Raw genomic sequence first — 13533 nt, 5'->3', positions numbered from 1 at the left:
CCGACCCAGTTGATCCCCTCTAAATGGACTTTAACCCCATTCCCATTCTATTCCCTGAATAACAGACAGTGGGTCCCATACAATGTGTTCTGTTTGTGATATCCTGATGTACCAGTCTCAGGCACAGCCTATGGTGCCACTCCACCTGTTACCCCCGAGTAACAGCTCGTGTTCTCACCTCCACTATGTCCCCGAGCAATGGCGTTTGGCCCAAGCTGCATACAGTTGCCTTTGCAATGGCCTGAAATGCCGTCCCAATCTCTGTTCCCTAACATCGGCCTGAAGATCTACAACCCTCTTCTGTTCCCCCAGCGATGAAGGATTCGAGGAAGACAGTAACATTGGGAGGTTATAATCGCAAGACAGCGAGAGAGTGAATGAGATTGCGGAAGGCAAGGACAGTGAAATTGAGTGTGTAAATGGGAAAAGGATAGAGAACTAGCAGTGCAGTGTGAGAGTGGGAGGATATATCGAGGGAGAGTTCCAAAGGGAGCAAGTTGAATTCTGCTGAGAGCCAAGTTGGAGTTGGAGATCCAGAAGGGAAAATATGGACAGAGGGAGTTAAGCCCAACTCCTGAGCTCAGGGCGCGGTGCTCTCCCCTTCCCTGAGGACCAGGACTTGGGGCTGAATCTGTCTGTCTCCATCTCAGCTTCTCCAACACAAAGACACACAACAACATCGGTCACTCTGCTGCTCAGCACACTTTAATCAACATTTTTATTGTGCACAAATGGAAGTGATGGATACAGTCAGTGGGATGGTGCCTTTTCACACCGCCCCCTGAGTTGTGAGAAACAGTGAAATGTTTCCCTGTAACCCCCCTGTGGGATAAGGAAGGACAAACCAGCGCTACCCTCAGTCTGTTACCATAACTACAGGCTGCTCCATCGCTGAAACACTGAACTGAAATGAGAAAATCCCGGATGGATTGATTAATGAGGTAATTTGATTGATGGATGGATTTGGGTGAAGGGATATTTGAGCACATTCTTCAGCTGCTGCCTGAACTTAGTCTGGGTCACGTCATAAATCACGGTGTTTGTGCAGCAACTGAGGAGCTACAGCATGAAGCCCAAATCCCGCACAAAGTAATGGAGATACACAGACTGATACCCAATATACCACATCCGGTACCATTTTGTTGACCATAACAGGATGAAATTGGCCGAGATCACAAACAGTAAAATGATGGATTTTTTTCGGTTTCTCATTTCTGTGTCAGCCTGAGCATCCCCATTGGTGTGAGCGCGGAGTCTCCTGCGGGCTCTGCTGGTCACTAAAATGTGTCTGACGGTGAGAACATTGAGCAGCAGAATCAGGAGAAATGGGACACAAGGGGTTAGAATGTGGTGGAGGAACTCGATTGTGACCCAGACACTGGAGTAACGAACAGCGTCTGTTACATCACAAAACCAGGGGGCGTTCTCAGGGTTCCACAGCCGATACCGAGCCGTGAGAATAAAATACCAGGAAATGTTCTTTAAACAGCTCAGCACAGTCACTGCTCCCAGAACCACAGCCGCAGTTTGCTCACTGCAATATTTACTTTTCAGCTTCTGGCAACAAATGGCCACAAACCGATCAAAGGTGAAAGTGACGGTGAACCAGACAGAGCAGTCAGTGGCTGCATAAAGCAGGACGGCATGGATATTACACACGGGGACGGAATACTCCAGGAAATAAAACTGTTCCCAAAAAACAATGGGAATGTGTCTCAGTATCAGGTCGAAGATATTGACCAGGAGATCCGCCGCTGCCATGGCCCCCAGGTAACGTCTGACACATGGAGACAATCCACAATCTTTATAAAGCAGGACGTAGATGGTCACTACGTTAACTGTGAGGAAGGAAAACAAACCCATTATCAATCAGCCTGGAGGCAAAGGGACCCGTTTGATCGGGGACACAGTGAGATTTTCAAATATGTCCCTGTATTCAGGGATTTATTAAAATAATTGGAGCTGGAATAACAAATGGTAAGGTCTGAATAACTGACAAAAATGTGACATAAACCACAAGCAACCCTCCCTCCCCAAACACACAGAGATTCATCCATAAGGACAGATGGTTTCTAGAACATTCCTATACACTCGATCACTCGAGAGCAGACATAGGTCACTCCTTCCCAGTTCCTAATACGGAGGGTGGAAAGGTTGCTGTCCTGAAGAATTCTCTCCCAGTATCCTGAAGACAAACGGAGTTTGGGAATTTCTGTATTTTGGTCTAAACTGTGGTCGATCCTGAGTCGTGAAGAAATGTAAACACAGGGAAAACATATTCCCCCCTTTAACTGCCAGAGGGGCCTTCGGAACAGTGTCTCCTGCTCCCTGGAACGGGATCTCTTCCTTCGGGATCTTATCGTTTGTTCAATTCACTGCCGTCCGGCCGTTCACAAACAATGTCAGGGACAGAACGTTCCGGGGAATGTCAGTTATAGAATGTCGGGGACAGAACGTTCCGGGGAATGTCAGTTATAGCATGTCAGGGACAGAACGTTCCGGGGAATGACTGTCAGTTATAGAATGTCGGGGACAGAACGTTCCGGGGAATGTCAGTTATAGAATGTTGGGGATAGAAAGTTACGGGGAATGTCAGTTATAGAATGTTGGGGACAGAACGTTCCGGGGAATGACAGTTACAGAATGTTGGGGATAGAACGTTCCGGGGAATGACAGTTATAGAATGTTGGGGACAGAACGTTCCGGGGAATGGCAGTGAGAGAATGTTGGGGACAGAACGTTCCAGGGAATGACAGTTATAGAATATCGCGTACAGAACGTTCCGGGGAATGGCAGTTACAGAATATTGGGGACAGAACGTTCAGGGGAACTCCCTGACCTCTCCTTCACCTACCCACCCCACCAACATCATGTACTGTGCCTGGACACACTGAAACATTAATGGGGTGAGAGACGGAGGGTTCAATCACAGGAATGGGAACTAAAGGCATTGCCAGATCAGCTGAAATGGTTAGATATACCACATTCTCAATCCACCTCACAGAACCAGCCGAGACACCATAAACCCAGAGGAGATATCTGTTCACCATGGAACACTGTGCAGACCAGGCCAGTGTGCTGCTCAGTACAACCCAGCAATCTGTCCAGATTCAACCATTGCTCTGGTCAATGCAATCCAACAATCTGTCCATAGTGGAGCACTGCACAGATCAGATCCGGACATTGATCCATTAACACGGACGAGATACCTGTCCAGCACCGGGAGCTGTGCAGACCACAGCAGGGCACTGACGTGTTAACTTGAAATAAATATTCATCCAGCATTGGGAGCTAAACAAACCACAACATTGCATTATCTATAAACCTCAACCAGATAGTCTGACCAGTACAGCGAACTCTGCAGTGATCACCAGTGAATTAATCTGTCAACAAGGAGCAGTTACCTTCCCAGCATGTAGGACTGTGTACACCACACCAGTGCATTGATCTGTAAACCAGGAGCAGTTACCCTCCCAGCATGCAGGACTGTGTACCAGGCCTCAGTGCATTGATCTGTAAAACAGGAGCAGTTACTCTCCCAGCATGCAGGACTGTGTACCAGGCCTCAGTGCATTGATCTGTAAAACAGGAGCAGTTACTCTCCTAGCATGTAGGATGATGTACACCACCCCAGTGCATGGATCTGTAAACCAGGAGCAGTTACCCTCCCAGCATGTAGGACTGTGTACACCACCCCAGTGCATTGATCTGGAAATCAGGCATAGATACCCTCCCAGCATGTAGAGCTGTGTCCACCAACCCACTGCATCGATCTGTAAACCAGGCGTAGTTACCCTCCCAGTGTGTCGTGATCCGTACGACCCCCCTGTGCATTTATATGTAAACCAGGAGCAGTTACCCTCACAGCATGTAGGACTGTGTACACCACTCCACTGCATTGCTCAGTAACATTGTGCTCGATCCCTGCGCAGTGTGGGGAAACTTGCAGCCCATGCTGGAAGTGACAGGATGTGCAGCTCCCGCCCATTTACAGCTCCATATCTCCATTGTGCCATGTCAAGGGGGTGCTGTGGGTGTGAACATCACTGCCAGAGAGAGATGGCGGGGGAATCAGTTTAAATATCACCACATGGGAGTGGTTTGGAAAGTAGAGAGAGAGCGAAAGAATGAGAGACAGTGCCATAGAAGGATATGTTCCCAGGTTTCAGGATGTTGAAATGTCGACACTTCGATAGCATCCTGTAACATGAGCCAGTCTTCCCAGGAAAGATGGGAAAAAGGGATATTGGTGTGAAGTCAGATGAGCATTTGTTCTACATCTTTTTAACTGGAATGGGTTTAAACAGAATCTATGACTTATTGGGCAGATTCTAAAAATAGCTTATCTCAGTGAATTGTTCATTAAGTGTGACAGAGGGATTGTCGTAACGAGGCTGAGCAAGTTTCCTGGTGCTATCTTATCGCGCTCACCTCATTAACTACCCACCCCACCCCATGGTGTCCCTCTCATTCGATACCAGCCCGATTCTCCCACCCATCATGGCTGGAGGTACTCACCATCGCCCGGGTGACCCTAGATATTCCGTGATCCCAGACACTGGTGCCATCTTTAAAAGGCCAGTGGGCACACGGTTGAGCTTTCTCAGTTTGGAGCTTCCCTGCACAGTTTACCCCGAGCATGGCAGATAGAGAGCAATTACACCACGGTTTGCCGACAGGGGCATGGAGTTCCTGACGGATGGGCTAGTACAGAGGGGGACCATTCTCTTCCCAGAGGGGGCCACACCACCAGACGCACCGAGGATGGTGTGAGCTCACCACCCAGCTCACTGCTGTATCTGCGGTCTGAAGAAATGTCCAGTAGTACAGGACAAGCATCAATAATCTTCCGTGCTCAGGATAAGGCTCGCCGTATACTCTCTGCTCCTTCACACCCTGTATCTCTGTTACAGCACCAACATACGAACAAGGCTCATGTTCCACCACACTCACTACTGCATGCAGCACCTTTCCTCTCTCTCTCTCCCTCCACTTTACCCCCCCCCCCCCCCACATTAATAACACTGCATTGATACAACACTGTGGACTGACTCCCGCCGGACACCTCACCATGACCCTGTCCCCCACCTTCACACGCACTAACAGCAGGACAACCCTATCCCTCCCTCACTCCCTCCCTTCCTCCCATTCCAGGAGAAACAGCCTGGAGTAGGGCAGAAAGGTCCTAGCCTGTTGGTGGAGTGCTCGATATCCGATCCCTCGCCACCCTCCCCCCGCCACATGTGGAGGATGCTGGTACGAGTTGGAGAGGACCGGGGCACCTCGTGTGGAGATGCTGAAACATCCACGTCCCACCGACCGAGTAAGGAGCAATGTTCAGTGAAGGGCAATTCTCACTTTAAACCCATTGGCATCTCCGTTTCACCCCGGCACAACTTAGAAGCCGTGGCCCTGATGCTGTCTCCATTTTGTGTCGAGCTGGTACAAATGGAATCCCCACGGTCTCGGTGGGCATGAAGATGGGCTCACAACACGTCGTCACCACTACCTCCCAGGAAGGAAGCACGGAGACTCCCTCCCACACCTCCTCCTGTAAACAGCTCAGATACTGAAACTAATCTTTGATAGTTACTGTTCTCCCCACTTGTCCTGACATCTTCAATAATCTGTGCTCATACACACCCAGCGCCCTCTGCTCCTCAACCCTCTTGTCCATGTAGTGATCTAAATGTTATTTAAACGGTGTAACTCTCCCTGCTTTTACCACTTCCACTGGAAGTTCATTCCAAACACAAGCCAAATTCTGGCTAAAATAATTACCCTCCCCCCTCATGACTTTTGTAAATCTTTTTCCTCGCACCTTAAAATATCCCTCAGTTTTCAATCCTAAACTCTCGGGGAAAGGCATTAGCTCTTCAGCTTATCTGTACCCCACATGATTTTATAAACTTCTGTAAAGTTATCCATTCATCCTATACTCTCCAGTGAAAAAAGTCCCAGCCTACCCAGTCTCTCATTATAGATCACTCACTCCATTCCCAGCAACAACCATTTAATCTCTTCTGAACCATCTTCAGCACACTTTAATTCCCTCTCCCACTCCGCCAAGGACATGCAGGTCCTTGGCCTCCTCCATCGCCAAACCATGGCAACACGACGCCTGGAGGATGAGCCACTCTTCTTCAGCCTAAGAACCCTCCAACCACAAGTGATGAATACAGATTTCTCCAGCTTCCTTATTTCCCCTCCTCCACCTTTTCCCAGTCCCAAGCCTCAGATTCAGCACCGCCTTCCTGACCTGCAATCTTCTTCCCGACCTCTCCGCCCCCACCCCTCTCCGGCCTATCACCTTCACATTAACCTCCTTCCACCTATCGCATTCCCAACGATCCTCCCCCAAGTCCATCCTCCCTACCTTTTATCTTAGCCTGGTTGGCAAACCCTCCTCATTCCTGAAGAAGGGCTTATGCCCGAAACGTCAATTCTCCTTCTCTTTTGATGCTGCCTGACCTGCTGCGCTTTTCCACCACCCCTTTTTTAAAATAATAAAATCAAGGTCAATAATATCAAAGTGAATATTCAAAGTATTTTCTTCCGGTCCAGGGAGATCAAAACTAGAGGACATAGTTTTAAGTTGAGAGGGAAAACATTTAAAAGTGACCTGAGGGGCAGCTTTTTCACCCAGAGGGTGGTGCACCTATAGAATGAGCGGGAAGGGAGACCAGACTGGATACAGTATTCCAGACGTGGCCTCACCAATGTCCTGTACAACCACAACATAACGTCCCGATTCCAATACTCAAAGGTCTGACCAATGGAGACATGTGTGCAACTTGACCACAATATCTATAGGAGATGCAAAGTTTAAAGAATTATACCTGACAGCCTAGGTCTCCTTTCTACCACGTTGCCAAATGCCCTACTTTTAATTGCATAGGTCCTGCTCTTGTTTGATTTACCAAATCCAATACCTCGCATTAATCCAAACTAAACTCCATCTGCCACCCCTCAGCCCAGTGTGTGATATTACTGCCACCTCCCCCTCCCTCTTCAATTTTAAAATGCCCATCCCCCTCTCCAGGAGGCCTGCACACTCTGGCCTTCATTTTCACAAAGACCCTGTGCTTGGGTTGCCTTGTGTTGTTAGGGGGAGGAGGGACAGATCGCAGACACAGTTAGTGCGGAGGAGAGGATGGACAGTAATCAGCGGCATGCTATCATTTCATGTTTTTTGGAAGAGGGACGTCACACGTGAGAGTTGGGTAATACTGATCGGTGTTTTGGGGTCAGACCTTAAGCTCTTCCTTCGTCACTGGTGTTCCGTAATAAATATCCATTTGAGACGCTTCATTGGGCTGAGTGTGTCTGCAGGATTTCTTTCCCTAATATTGAAGGCTACAGATAATAGCGATTAAAGACGTTCATAGTTAATTTCGATGGCACAGCATGTACACTCAATATCCTACAGTTGAGACAAATATCTTGCATTTGTTTAACAATACAAAGTGTTTTTTGTAATTCAATAATAGTAACCTGAGTATAATATATCCTCACCGAGCTTAAAGCGGGCACTAAAATATGACCCAATTTCTGGCTATGGTAGTGTAATGGGTAGTGTCCCAGTCTCTGAGCCAGTGTTCTGGATTTGCTACCAATTCCTGAACTTGTGTGGTAGTGTTCCTAGCTCTGGACTAGAAGGCCGGAATTCAAGTCCTGCCTGTTGCAGAGGAATGTCACAGCGTGTCAGAACAGGCTGATGAGCAAACACACAGGGGAATAATGTTACAGCTTTATGGGTATTGCTGAGTGATGTTAGTGCCCCTTTCTCTGGGCACAAAGGTCCAGGTGTAAAGGCCAAAGAAGTGTCTCATGATACATTTGAACAAACTGATTAAAATGGATTTAGAATTGTGACTTGATGGAGAAGGTAAAGGTGTCAGTATTGTGTTTCAGAATTTAGGCCGAGGATGACTGAGAATACAGGTATTCGTGTTGATTGGGGTCCCATTTCGCAGCAGTAGAGGTTTATAAAATCAGAACTGTCATGGATAGGGTGAGTAGTCAGGGTTTTTCCCCAGGTTAGGGGCGTCCAAAACTAGAGGGCATTGGTTGAAAGTGAGAGGTGAAAGGTTTTGACGAGGCCTAAAGGAGACCATTTCACACAGAGGGTGGTGTACATATGGAATGAGCTGCCAGAAGAAGTGGTGGAGGCTGGTACAACGACAGCATGTAAAAGGCATCTGGATGCTGACCGTCCTGCCGAGCTTTTTCCAGCAATTTCTGTATTTCTTACAAACTGCATTCATTTTAACACAGGTATTCTGAATAAATTAAGCATTTTATTTTTTAATGATGCAGAACCATGTAAACATATTTCAAATCGACCAAGACCATTTTCTGCTAAGAGTATGGCTCTGTGCATGACAGCAGCAATGATGCACCTACATGGAACAGGGAATGTGATGGAGACATAGTTTGGACAATGTACAAGGATACTTCACATGGTCCAGTTTGGGAGAAGATAACATTATTGTGTGATTCAACTCAGAGAGGGAGAAAATGTAATCTGCCTGAGAAGGAATGGCCGATTGCACTCTCTCTCCTTCATTGTTCCTCATCACAGGAATGTGTGCAAGCGAAAAACAACTCTACAGTCATCGTTACCATCTTATTTTTGTAGAATCCCTGCAGAGTTGAAACAGGCCCTTCAGCCCAATAAGTCCACACCAACCTTCCCAACCCATTCCCCATTTATTTACCCCTGACTAATGCACCTAACCTAGAAATCCCTGAACACTACAGAAAATTTAGCATGATCAATCCACCTAACCTACACCGTTTGTGGTAGGAAACTGGATCACCCATTAGAAGCTCACACAGAAAAATGGAGAATGTGCAAACTCCCGGCAGGCAGTCACCCAAGGTTGAATCGACCCCAAGTCCCTGGTGCTGTGAGGCAGCAGTGCAAACCATCGTGCTACCCTTTGGGTGATCCCTAACCAGAATTCACTGAAATCTACTCACTGCCTAAGGCAAAGGGAATTCTTAGATTAGATTAGATTACTTACAGTGTGGAAACAGGCCCTTCGGCCCAACAAGTCCACACCGACCCGCCGAAGCGCAACCCACCCATACCCCTACATTTACCCCTTATTACCTAACACTAAGGGCAATTTAGCATGGCCAATTCACCTAACCTGCACATCTTTGTGACTGTGGGAGGAAACCGGAGCACCCGGAGGAAACCCACGCAGACACGGGGAGAACGTGCAAACTCCACACAGTCAGTCGCCTGAGTCGGGAATTGAACCCGGGGCTCTGGCGCAGTGAGGCAGCAGTGCTAACCACTGTGCCACCGTGCCGCCCACTATGCCACCGTGCCGCCCACTAATTCAGCCAAATCCAAACTCTCCCAGGATGAAATCCTATTGCTAGCAGCTTGTGTGAGTGCAATATCTTCAGAAGCAAAATAATGTTTTGGACAATGTTGCAATTTTTCCTTTTGTCATGAGTTACACTAATATCTGGACAAAATTCTTTCGAGTTAAAATTGCAGAGATTTTGTTTGTTTGTGTGTGTGTGTCAGTATTTTTAGAAAGGGAAATATTGATTATGTATTTGCAATACCCAAACAGTTTGCTATTCATCTTTCCATCATAGTTTGAGTAACATTGCACTGGATCATAAAGGTGTTGTTTCAGCAGATTAAAGAAACTAGCCTGACTTATTCCTAAAACTGACCCTGACCCAGTCTGAGACCGACATCATCGGCCATATCACAAACTGGTCACATTTAACATTTGTTGTGAGCAGTGGAGGAGTGAGACTAGAAAAGGAAACAGTGACACAAAAAGCCGGGGAACTATAGACCAGTGAGTCTGATGTCAGTGGTGGGTATGTTATTGGAGGGGATTCTGAGGGACAGCATTTGCAAACATTTGGGAAGACAAGGGCTGATCGGGGTAGACAACGAGGCTTTCTGCATGGAAAATCGTGTCTCATTAATTTGGTTGAGTTTTGTGAAGAGGTGACAAAGAAGATTGATGAAGGCATTTTGGTAGGCATTGTCTATATGAACTTCAGCAAGGTGTTCATTTAAAGAACAAAGAGCAAAGAAAATGTACATCCCAGGGACATTTAAAGAACAAAGAGCAAAGAAAATGTACATCCCTTCGACCTCCAAGCCTGAATCGATCCAAATGTACTGTCTAAATCTGTCGGTCAATTCCTAAGCATCTGCATCCCTCTGCTCCCCACCTACTCATGCATCTGTCCAGACGCATCTTAAATGAATCTGCCGTGCCTGCCTCTGCTACCTCTGCTGGCAACGCGTTCCAAATGCCCACCACCCTCTGTGTGAAGTACTTACCGGGTGTCTCCCCCTTAAACTTTCCACCTCTCACCTTGAAAGCACAACCTCTCGTTATTGAATCCTTCACGCTTGGAAAAAGTTTGTCTCTGTCCACCCGATCTATACCCTTCATGATTTTGCAAACCTCACTCAGGTTCCCCCTTAATGTCCTTTTTGCTAGTGAAAATAAACCTAACCGACTCAGCCTTTCTTCGTAGCTGGTAATTCATTCTGATTTGTAGGCAGATGAGTAAGTTTCAGTCACATGGGATACAGAAGAAGATAGTCACAATTGGCTTGAAGGAAGAGGGGTAATTTTCAGACTGGAGGCTTGTGAGCAGCAGTGTGCTGTAAGAATCAGTACTGAGTTCACTGCATTTCATCACTTTTGTATAGGATTTAGATGTGGATATCGGGGTCATAGCTAGTAAGTTTATAGATGACATCAGAAAGGTGATGTAGTAGATTATCTCAGAGTACAACGAGACCACAATTAGATGGGACAGAGGGACAAGGAGTGACAGATGAAGTTTAATTTAGATAAATACGAGGTTTTGTATTTTGGGAACGCAAATCAGGGTAGAAATTATACATTTAATGGTAAGGTCCTGGGGAGAGTTGTGAAACAAAGGGACCGAGGGCTGCAGGTACATTGTTCCTTGAAAGTGGAGTCGCAGGTAGACAGAGTGGTGCAAAACACATTTGGGACATTTCCCTTAATCAGTCAGAGCATTGGGTATAGGGGTTGTGGTGGCATGTTGCATCTGTACATGATGTTGTCAGGACACTTTAAGAATACTGCGTACAACTCGGTTTTCTTCTGAAAAGATTTACACAGATGTTCCAGGACTGGAGGTTTGAGCTTAAGGGAGAGGTTGATTAGGTTGAGGTGTTTCCCCCAGGAGTGACCAGCGGGGGCATGGATATTCTGAACAGCCACGCTCTGCTCCCAAGGATAGTGGGGGGGAGGGGGGGGGTGGGAGTGGGGGAGGGGCGGGGCGGGGGTCCAGAACAAGTGGGAATAGGTTGAAGGCGAGAGGGAGAATGATTTATAAGGGACCTGAAGGGAAATGGTTCACACAGACAATGGTATGTGCACAGAAAGTGCTGTCAGCAGAAGTGCTGAAGGCGGTTACAGTCGCACATTTAAAAGTATCTGAGAGGAGGGATATTGGCCAAATCCTGGCAAATGGGACTGGATCAGATTTGATATCTGATCGGAGGGAACAGATTGGACTAACGGGTCTGTTTCCGTTCTGCATGACTCTCTAATTCTACAAGACGGATGACAAAAATTCTGAAAGGACCTTTCAAGTGGGAATTCTCTTCACCGGAAGGTTATCGTGCGTCTATGCTCATATTGATTGAGAGCTGCATTAGTTATATATTTGACAGAGAAGTGAGTCACGGATAATGGGATACAGACAGGAAAGTGGGGCTGAGTCCCCAACCTGATCAGCCAGAATCTTAGTGCCTGGTGGAGAAGGCTCAAAGTATCCAATGACCCACTTCTGCTCCTCAGTCCCATGTTCCTGTATTCCATTCAGCCCCTCAAACCTGCTAGACAGAAGCAGTGGGAGGCGACTTACTGCAAAACCTGATGCAAAGAAACAGAGGAGACCATTTGGCCCTTCAGGACTGTCCCACACGCTTTGAGGTGATTTGGGAAATGTAATTAGAAAACCCATGCTGGGTATGAAAGAGGCCCCTCATCTCTCTGCAACTTGTGCTTCATTTGTTGGTTATGTTATCGACCCAGATTCACTGCAAATACAGCCCATATACCGCACCCAGAAATGGCTCACAAAATCCTCTGGTCTCCCTGTCTGCAACATTCAATAACAGAACATTCACGAAAATAACATCCACTAACTTTCCAATAACAGAATGTGAGAACATCAGAAACAGGGCTCGGCCGTTCACTCCCCAAGCCTGTCTTTCCCTTCACTAAGATCATGACTGATCTGCTCTTGGTCTGAAATCCTCTTTCATACCCAATTCTTCATAGCCCTCAACTCTCTGACAGGTCAATATTCATCTATCTTCTTTTCAAATACTTTCAGTCATCTTGCTACCCAACACTCTTGAGAAGAGAAATCCTGATATTCAACACCACCTGTTTGAAGAAACACTTACTGCTCCTGTATCATGGCTTATTGATCTGAACAAAAGAGGTTAAACAAGGGTTCAGGTAAAAATGACTGGCCCTGATGTCAAAGCAGTGGTTGACTTCTGTTGACATCAAGGAGCTTAACAAAACTGGACTAAATGGGAATCAGAGTAAACTCTCCAGTGTTTGGAGTCAAACATGGCACAAAGGAAGATGTTCATCATCTCAGTCCTGGGTCAACTCTGTGGGAGTTCCTCAGGCTATCTTCCTCTTCACAAACATCTTCAGTTGCTACATCAATGTCTCCCCGACCCACCCTCTCCACCATAAGATCAGAAGTGGGAATGGTCACTGAAGATTCCACAATATTTAGAAAATTTTGTCTCCCCTCAGCTCCTGAACTAGTCTGTGTCCATATGCAGCAAGACCCAGACTCCATTGAGACTTATGCTGTTAAAGTGTCAGTAACATTCATGTAACAGCACTGCCTGACACTGCACAAAGCCACAGTAAAACAAGAGTTCATTCAGCACCTCACGCTGGTTTCACAGGAGTATGAGGAAGTCATTCAGCCCATTGACGCTATTGGAGAAGAACAGGGAGAGGCCATTCAGTGCCTCCAGCCTATTACTCAGGAAGAGAAGGAGTCTAGTGTGATGGACCACATCAGAGCCCCTAGAAAATATGTGAAGGCAGTAGCCAAGACGCTAATGTTGTCTTATTTTAAAGGAATTGTAAAGTGTCTGTTCCAGATGCAATGTGACTGGTCATACTACTCGGTGTGAAGCAAAACACAATTTATTTCAAAACGAAAGATGAAACAAAACCAAAGAAAGAGGAATTTAGAATAACGTAATTCTATTGGACAAGTTAACAGAATAATAGATCTAGGAACTATTACTAATGAACTGTTCCAACATAGGAATCTCCCATAAACACAACCCCTGGCAAAAAGGAATATTCAGACACAGAATGTCACAAATATTTCTCATTCCCAGGAATTGAAAACAGCATCAAGAGAAAATTCATAGAGAGTAGCAGCCAGGAGACATTCCCTGAAGCTTCCAACTCTGTGGAGACCCCATTAGTTTCTGATGTTACTGAGAAACCA

Source organism: Chiloscyllium plagiosum, unplaced genomic scaffold, assembly GCF_037043375.1.
Source record: "Chiloscyllium plagiosum isolate Xiang-an unplaced genomic scaffold, Cpla_swu_hap1 HiC_scaffold_33, whole genome shotgun sequence".
Taxonomy (NCBI): domain Eukaryota; kingdom Metazoa; phylum Chordata; class Chondrichthyes; order Orectolobiformes; family Hemiscylliidae; genus Chiloscyllium; species Chiloscyllium plagiosum.
The sequence above is the reverse complement of the archived record's forward strand: the minus strand, read 5'-3'. Positions refer to the sequence as shown.